Source organism: Acinonyx jubatus, chromosome A1, assembly GCF_027475565.1.
Source record: "Acinonyx jubatus isolate Ajub_Pintada_27869175 chromosome A1, VMU_Ajub_asm_v1.0, whole genome shotgun sequence".
NCBI classification, from domain to species: Eukaryota; Metazoa; Chordata; class Mammalia; order Carnivora; family Felidae; genus Acinonyx; species Acinonyx jubatus.
The window spans coordinates 82,185,599-82,195,680 of record NC_069380.1 but is presented as its reverse complement, the minus strand read 5'-3'; the positions used below and the strand labels follow the sequence as shown (position 1 = coordinate 82,195,680).

The following is a 10,082-nucleotide window of genomic DNA, read 5'->3' as shown; positions in this document are numbered from 1 at the left end:
CAAAACAAAACAGAACAGAAGAAAACAAAAACCCAAGCTCTTAATTATACAGAACAAAAAGATGTTTACCAGACTGGAGGTGGGTCAGGTAATGGGTGAAATAGGTGAAAGTGATTAAGAATACACTTATCATGATGAACACTGAGTAATATGCAGAATTGTGAATCACTATACACTTGAAAGTAATATAACACTGTATGTTAAATCTACTGGAATTAAAATTTAAAAAAAAAACCACTTACTAGGGGGATATAAGAATGGAGTCAATCTCAAAAAAAGATATTGTGAACTTCAAGATAGGTTACTTAAAATTGTTCATACTAAACAGAAAAAAAGATAAGTAAATTAAGAAAAAGTTCAGAACTTAAAGGACTTCTTGGACTTTCATCAAGAACATCATTTTGGAGCATCTGGGTGGCTCAGTTGGATGGGCTTCCAATTTCAGCTCAGGTCATGATCTCACTGTTCGTGGGTTTGAGCCCCACGTCAGGCTCTGTGCTGAGCTCAGAGCCTGGATCCTGCTCCCCTTTCTGTGTATCCCTCTCTCTGCCCCTCTCTTGCTCATTCTCTCTCTCTCTCTCAAAAATAAATAAACATTAAAAAGAATATCATTAACACTTACAGAAGTCTCCGAAGGATAAGAGAATGCAAAATATATTCATTTGCATTTCCCTGATGATGAGTGATGTTGAGCATCTTTTCATGTGTATATTGGCCATTTGTATGTCTTCATTTGAAAAGTATCGATTTAGGTACATTTTCTATATTTTAATTGACTTATTTGTTGTTTTAGCTATGAAGTTGTATAGCATTTTTTATACAGATTTTATAGCGAGCCCTTATAAGGTACAAAATTTGTAAATATTTTGTACAATTTCATAGGTTGCCTCTTTATCTTGTTGCTTGTTGTCCAGAAGCTTTTGAATTTGATGTAGTTCAACACGTCTGTTTTTGTTTATATTGCCTCTGACTTTGGTGTGAAATCAATATATATTTGCAAAGAATGTCAATAAGGTTTTTCCTTATATTTACGTCTACAAGTTGTAAACTTTCATATTTTATGTTTTTATGTTAAATGTGTATTTCTTTTATTTTTGGTATGCTGTAAGATAAGGATCTTATTTATTTATTTCTTTATTTCTTTATTTTTGCGCATGGCTGACCAGTTTTCCCAACATCAATTATTGAAGAAACTTTTTTTCTCATTGTGTATTCTTGGTGTCTTTGTTGAAGATTAATTGAACACATATACTTGGGCTTATTTCTGGTCTCTATTGCATTCTGTAGGAAGTGATTACATTGAATCTGAAGATCACTTTGGGTAGTGTAGCCATTTTAACAAAGGTATTCTTCCAATTCATATACACAGGTTATCTTTCCATTTCAGTGTGTTTCCATTTCCAATTCATTTCATTAGTGTTACAGTGTAAGTGCAAAGGTCTTTTACCACCATGGTAAAATTTATTTCCAAGTGTTTAATTCTTTTTTGATTGATATTGTAAATGGGATTGTTCCTTCAATGTTAATATGTGTTGATTTACATACTTAAACTTAAAATAATTCATTTATTCCTTCTACCAAAATTATTTTAAAGTTTACTTATATATTTTTAGTAATCTCTACGCCCAATGTGGGGCTTCAACTCACAAGCCTGAGATCAAGACTCACACTCTCTTCTGACCGAGCCAGCCAGGTGCCCCCTCATTGTATCAGTAATTTTAATGGAGTGTTTAGTTTTTTCTAAATACGGTCATCCAGTCTGCCAATAGTGATATTTTACATTCTTTTAAAATTAGGTGACCTTTAATTTTTTTTTTCTATTTCTTAATATTCTAGCTAGGGCTTTTAGTACTCAGTTTAATAGAGGAGAAGCAGAGGACATTCTGGTCTTGTTTTTTGTTTTAGAGGGAAAACTTTCAGCTTAACACCAGTGAGTATGATGTTAGCCATGGGGTTGTCATATATGGCCTTTCTTACGTTGAGTTAGCTGCCTTCCCTCTAAACCCACTTTGCTGAGAGTTTTTACTCATAAAAGGATGCTGAATTTTGTCATAGTTTTTTTTCTCTGCATCTATTGAGAAGACTGCGTTATTTTTTTTTAATTTTTTATTCTGTTTATATGATGCATTAGATTAATTAATTCATGTATCTTGAACCACACCTGCATCTCAGAAATAAATCCTATTTGGTCGTGTGTAATAATAATTGAAAATAATAATTGTAATGTGCTTTTGAATTCAGCTCGCTAATAGTTCCTGAGGAATTTTACATCTGTGGTCATCATGAAATGTTGGCCTGTAATTTTTATTTTCTTTTAGAGTTCTCTCTCTTTGGTATCATATTAACACTTTTCTCATTAAAAAGTTTGGAAGCATTCCCTGTTCATCATTTTTTAAGAAGAGTTTGAGAAGGATACTTATTAATTCTTCATTAAATGTTTGGTAGAATTCACTAGTGATGGCATCTGCTCCTGGAATTTCCATGTGGTGTGGTTTTGGTTATTGATTCAATTCTTTACTTGTTAATGACCTGCCTCAATTTTCCATGTCTTCATAATTCTGTATTTTAGGTGGTATATTTACAGAAATGTATCGTTTTCTCCTAAGTTAGTTAATTCCTAGACAAATAGTTTTTCATAGATGCTTCTTATGATCATTTGTCATTCTGTGGCATAAGTTGCAATATCTCTTTCACTGATAATTTCATTAATTTTATTCCTTTCTTTTTTTAGTTTAACTGAAGATTTGCCAATTTCGTTTATCTTCTCAAAAAATGGTTCTTTATTACAGTGATTATTGATTTTGTTTTAATAGTCTCTGTTTAATTTTTATCTACTATCTTGTTTATTATTATCTACTTCTGTTAAATTTGGGCTTTATTAATTATTATTTTTAAGTTATTTTAATCAGTTAATTTAAGATCTTTTTTAAATGTTGATATGCATCACTATAAACTTTTTACTTAGAATTATTTTTGTCACATTTTATAAATTTTTCTATGTCATATTTCCATTTTTATTTTTTGCAAAATATTTATTTCCATTTTAATAAATTTTTGACTCATTGTTCAGGAGTATGCACATACATATACAATGGAATATTACTCAGCCATCAAAAATGATGAAATCTTGCCATTTGCAATAATGTGGATGAAGCTAGAGTGTATATGATAAGTGAAATAAGTCAGAGAAAAACAAATACCATACAATTTAACTAATATGTGTAATTTAAAATATGAAATAAATGAACATAGGGGAAAATGATTGAAGCGAACCATAAAACAGACTCTTAAGTATAGAGAAAAAACTGAGTATTCTTAGAGGGGCATTGGCCACTGGGATGGTTTAAATTAGTGAGGAGTATGAAGGAAGGTACTTGTTCTTTTGAGTCCTGGGTGTTATATATAAGTAATGAATCACTACATTCTGAAACCAGTATTACACTATTTTTTTACTTACTGGAATTCAAATATAAACTTGAAACAAAAAATTAAAAAATAATAATAATAATAAATCAAATATTTGAAGAAGAAAAACAGCAGAGTTTTTAATTTTCTAAATCTTATGTTTTCTCTATAAATGTACAAAGATCAGTAAACATTAGTTATTTAATTGTATTGGTTAAATACATAAAGTTAAGCATAAGGCAAAGAATAAAGGGAAATAAAACCTAAATATAAATATTATCAGTCTATTTACTCTCTAGACTCTGCCTCCCCTATGAAAGCTTTGGCCACTTCATTGCTGCAGAGGATCTAGACGAGGGGATTCAGCATGGGAGTAAGAATGGTGTAGAAGACAGACACCATTTTGCCCTGGGTGGGAGAATAATCTTAAGCGGTCCTCATGTATATGAACAAACCTGCTCATACTACTTTACCATCACCATGAAGTGAGAGGAACTGGTAGTAAAAGATTTCCGTTGGACCTCTCTAAACCCCATTTGAATGACAGCCACAATAACATTAACATAGGAAGCAATGATTATTGCTACAGGGGAAATAAGAATAATAACATAGAATATAAATATCAACCATTAAATAACAATATGCTGGTGCATGAGAGAGTGAGAAGGGCAGGGACATCACAGAAAAAGTGGGGCATTTCCTGGCACCACAATATGAGAAAGACAATGCAACTACAGCTTCAATTAGACCATCAAGCGAGCCAAGAATGTATGAAGAAGCTGCCATGAGATCTTAATAGGTGGCAAATGGTAACATAATGGTCTTAGGCCATTGAAGCCAACAGGAAACATTCTGCTCCAAGCAGAGACACATATAAGAATATCTGGGCTCCACAACCAGCCAGAGAGATGGACTTTCTGCCAGACAAGTAGTTGAAAGCCATCTTGGGTACAGTGGTGCAGATGAGCATGAGGTCTATGAGGGAGAGTTGGCTGAGGAGGAAGTACATGTTGGTGTGGAGCTGGTTGTCCAGGCAGATGAGGAGAACCATAGCAGTGTTTCCCATGAAGGCCACTGTGAAGATGCCCAAGACCAGTGAGAAAAGGAAGATGCAAGTGGGGCTGTCATTGAAGATTCCCACCTGGATAAAGTCTGAGTTAAAGTTCTGATTCTCCCATGCCATGATAAATGTTTACTGCAAGGAATACAAGAAGTGACAAATGGCTGTGATTGTGTTATAGAAACATCAAGCACTTCCTTCCCTAAGTCACCACTTCTACCAAATTGCCTAAGCAAGGGACAATTGTTTCTGTAGCCATGTGCTTTTTTTCATTTTTAGACTAGGTATATTGAAGTATACTTTTAGCTTGATATGATTTTTAATGCACAATGAATTGTTCACAGACATAGTTACATCATAAAAATATGAGTTTTATCAAGTGATATAATCAGGTTAGATCAACTAGTCAACTAATATGTGTAATATAGATTATCCATTCATAAAAACATGGTCATGAAAGGCATAAATGTCTTAAAAGTCAATGAGATTTTCTTTATGTTTCTTTAGTTTTTCCATGAAATTTGGCATAAAAATTCTATCAAAGTATAGAGAAAATCATATACTGATTTTAATGAGACAACGTTAATCACATGTCAAGTAAACAGAAGGTATTGAGAAATTAACAATCAGATGTCCATTAAGTATTTTTTCTAATAATTGTGAATTGTAGTGGAAATAGTTTGCTCATAAATACACTCTTTCACTTGTTTGAAAGTCTCTTTCCTCATATTTTGGCATATAAATAATAGATCTTATGATAAATTCAACACACATCAAGTCATCTTCTGATAATTTGACACTTTTCACTCCCTTGTATAAAGCAATCTTTCAATCAAATGTGCATCCTGGAATAATACGAAGAACATCAACAGATTCATCACTTCTTTCAATTTGGAACTAACTTATTTAATTAACTATATAAATTGGGAAAGTGGGAGTGCCTTAAAAGCTGTGCAGCCTGAGAAACTCCATGGATCAGATACTTCTTTGACCTTTATTAAATTGTCTTCTTGTTTACCTTTTTTCCTTAACCAGGGCCATATAATGCTATTGAGACTCAGTCCAACTCATATCAGTGGGATTATCTGGGGAAGTAAAATGTACCTGCCATTTTGCAGTTCATTCTATGTGCAAACCTCCAAATCAAATTTTGTTCTCATAGCTTATGAAAAAGAAATTGCTTAAGTGGGTGCTGCAATCTTTTTTCACTTTGCTTTCATTGTCCCCATCACTTAAAATTGACAGGAGCTGGGGCACTTGGGTGGCTCAGCTGGTTGAGTGTCTGGCTTTGGCTCAGGTCATGATCTCATGGTTTGTGAGTTTGAGCCCCGCCTCAGGCTCTGTGCTGACAGCTCAAGAGCCTGGAGGCTGTTTCGGATTCTGTGTCTCCCTCTCTCTCTGCTTCTCCTGCTTGTGCTCTGTGTGTGTGTCTCTCTCTCTCTCTCTCAAAAATAAATGAACATTATAAAAATGACAAGAGCTGGAGGGGAGGAGCCAATGTGGCAGAACAGCATGGAAAAATTCTTTTTGCATCTTGCATCCATGAAATACAGCCAGATCAACATTAAACCATCCTTTACACCTAGAAAAATGATTTGAGGATTAACACAACATTCTGCACAATCTGAATTACAAAACTCAGCAGGTACATGGCACGGAGAAGTGAACTGGGAGAGAGAGAAGCCGCGGAGAGCAGGGAGTTGTTTTTGCTTGTGAAGAGAGGACGGAGATGGGGGGAGAGTTCGGAAAAAGCACCCCCCCCCAAAAGCAGCTAGAGAGAGAGTGGAAATGTAGAAACAGCCACGGGGACTGAAATAAAAAGGGAGAAAGGAGCAAGGAGAGGGTTTACATTTCATTAAGGCTCTATAAACAGTAGAAGTGCAGAGTCTGAAACTCCACAGCTCCATACCTGGCAGTGCTCTGGTGGGAAGGCAAATCCCAAGGAGCAAAGTAGAGTCAGGAAGTTATTGAGTCACACAGGAAGAAGCGGTTCCACTGCTGGAAAGGTAGAGGTAGAGGCTGTGTGGCTATCCGGTCCCAGCAGACCCCAGAGAACAACCATATTCGCTGGTGTTGAAACAAGGTCATTAAGGGTGAAGACTGGTGCCAGATGTGTGTTGTAATTTTCCATAATCCCTGAAACGCTGCTGCTACATGACCACATGAACTTTTTCTGGGGCGGGCTGGCAGCCAGCTGCAGTCTCTGGGCATAGACAGCAGCACAGTCCTGCAAACGTTCCTGGGTGCATCAGGAACTAGACTTCAAAATGAAGACAGTAACAAGAGATGAAGAAGGGCATTTTATCGCAATTAAGGAGACTATCCACCAAAAATACCTAACGATTGTGAACAATTATACTCTAAATGTGGCAACACACAAATATATAAATCAATTAATCACAAAATAAATAAACGCATTGATAATAATCCCATAATAGTAGGCGACCTCAACACCCACTTACAACAATGAACAGATCATCTAATCAGAAAATCAACAAGAAAACAAAGGCTTTGAATGATACACTGGACCAGATGGACTTAACAGACACATTCAGAACATTTCATCCTAAAGCAGCAGAATGTACATTCGTCTCCAGTGCACATGGAACGTTCCCCAAAATATACCACATACTGGGACAAAAATCAGCCCTCAACAAGTACAAAATGATTGAGATCATACTGTGCACATTTTCTGACCATAACACTATGAAACTCGAAATCAACCACAAGAAAAAATTTGGAAAGGTAACAAATACTTGGAGACTAAAGAGCATCATATCAAAGAATGAATGGACTAACAAAGAAGTTAAAGAGCCCAAAACTTCTGGGACACAGGAAAGGCAGTATAAGAGGAAAGTATATACCAATCCAGGCCTTCCTAAAGAAGGAAGAAAGGTCTCAGATACACAACCTAACTTTACACCTTAAAGGGTTGGAAAAAGAACAGTGAATAAAACCCAAAACCAGCATAAGACAGAAAATAGTAAAGATTAGAGCAAAAAGCAATGTTATCAAAACCAACCAACCAACAACCAAACAAAAAACACAGTAGAACAGACCAATGAAATCAGAAGCTGGTTCTTTAAAAGAATTAATAAACCACTAGCCAGTTTGATCAAAAAGAAAAGGGAAAGGACCAAATATATAAAATCAAGAATGAAAGAGGAGAGATCACGACCAACACAGCAGAATTAAAGCAATAATAAGAAAATATGAGCAATTATACGCCAATAAAATGGGCAATCTGGAAGAAATGGAAAAATTTCTAGAAATATATAAACTACTAAAACTGAAATAGGAAGAGATAGAAAATTATAACAGAGCCATAACCAGTAAAAAAATTGAATTAGTAATCAAAAATCTCCCAAACAACGAGTCCAGGCCAGATGGCTTTCCAGGGGAATTCTACCAAACATTTAAGGGAGAGTTGACACCTACTCTCTTGAAGCTGTTCCAAAAAATAGAAATGGAAGGAAAACTTCCAAACTCGTTCTATGAAACCAGCATTAACTTATTCCAAAACCAGACAAAGACCCCACTAAAAAAGGAGAATTATATACCAATTTCCCTGATGAACATGAATGCAAAAATCCTCAACAAGGTATTAGCCAACCAGATCCAACAATACATTAAAATAATTATTCACCATGACCAAATGGGATTTATACCTGGGATACAGGGCTGGTTCAATATCTGCAAAACAATCAATGTGACTCATCACATCAATAAAAGAAAGGACAAGAACCACATGATCCTATCAATAGATGAAGAGAAAGCTTTTGACAAAATGTTGTATCCTTTCTTGATAAAAACTCTTAAGAATGTAGGGATAGAAGAAGCATACCTCAAGATAATAAAAACCTTATACAAAAGACCCCAACACTAATATCATCCTCAATGGGGAAAAACTTAGCACTTTCCCCCTAAGGTCAGGGACAAGACAAGATGTACACTCCCGCCACCGTTATTCAACATAGTATTGGAAATCAGCCTCCGCAATTAGACAACACAAAGAAACAAAAGGCACCTAAATTGTCCAAGAGGAGGTTTAACTTTCACTCTTCGTAGTTGACATGATACTCTATATGGAAAACCCAAGAGATTCCACCAAATACTGCAACAAATGATCCTGGATTCAGCAAAGTGGCAGGATATAAATTGGTTGCATTCCTATATACCAACAATAAAGCAGTAGAAAGAAAGCAAGGGATCCATCCCATTTAAAATTGCACCAAAAACTACAAGTTACCTAGGAATAAATATAACCAAAGGGGTGAAAAATCTATACACTGAAAACTATAGAACACTTATGAAAGAAATAGAAGAAGACGCAAAAAAAACGGAAAAATACTACATGCTGGGTGCCTAGGTGGCTCAGGCGGTTCAGGTAATGATCTCACGGCTCATGAATTGGAGCCCTGCATTGGGCTCTGTGCAGACAGCCTGGAGCATGGAGCCTGCTTTGGATTCTATGTCTCCCTCTCTTTCTGTCCCTAACCCACTCGCATTCTGTCTCTGTCTCTCTCAAAAATAAATAAATCTTAATTAAAAAAAAGAAAGAAAAATATTACATGCTCCTGGATAGGAAGAAAAAAAAATTGTTAAAATGTCAATATTACCCAAAGCAATATACATATCCAATGCAATTCCTATCAAAATAACACCAGCATTCTTCAGAGGTAGAACAATCCTAAAATTTGTATGGAACCAGAAGAGACCCCAAATAGCCAAACAATTTTGAAAAAGAAAACCAAACCAGGAGGCATCACAATCCAGGACTTCAAGCTGTATTAAAAAGCTGTAATCATCAAGACAGTATGGTACTGGCCCAAGAACAGACACTCAGATCAATGGAACCGAATAGAGAACCCAGAAATGGACCCACAAACATATGGGCAACTAATCTTTGACAAAGCAGGAAAGAATATCCATTGGAATAAACACAGTTTCTTCAGCGGGTGGTCCTGGGAAAACTGGACAGCGACATGCAGAGAAATGAACCTGGAGAACTTTGTTACACTGTACACAAAAATAAACTCTAAATGGATGAAAGTCATAAATGTAAGAAAGGAAGCCATCAAAAACCTCTTTGATCTTGGCTGCAGCAACTTCTTGTTCAACATGTCTCCAAAGGCAAGGGAAACAAAAGCAAAAATGAACTACTGGGACCTCACCAAGATAAAAAGTTTCTGCATAGTGAAGGAAACAATCAGTGAAACTAAAAGGCAACCAACTGAATGGGAGAAGATATTTGGAAATGACACATCAGATAAAGGGTTAGTATCCAAAATCTATAAAGAACATACTAAACTCAACACCCAAAAAACAAATAATCCAGTGAAGAAATGGGCAAAAGACATGAATAGACACTTCTCCAAAGAAGACATCCAGATGGCCAACTGACATATGAAAAATGCTCAACATCACTCATCATCAGGGAAATAAAAATCAAAACCACAATGAGATACCACCTCACACCTGTCAGAATGGCTAACATTAACAACTCAGGCAACAACAGATGTTGTCAAAGAGGCACAGAAAGAGGATCTCTTTTGTACTGCTGTTGGGAATGCAAATTGGTGCAGCCACTTTTTTAAACATTATGGGGGTCCTCAAA

General features: G+C 35.7%; 1 pseudogene; it reads right to left on the bottom strand.

The window, feature by feature from the left end:
* Positions 1 to 3,693: 3,693 nt before the first annotated feature.
* Positions 3,694 to 4,588, bottom strand: LOC106975052 (olfactory receptor 2M2-like; annotated as a pseudogene).
* Between the last annotated feature and the right edge of the window lie 5,494 nt (positions 4,589 to 10,082).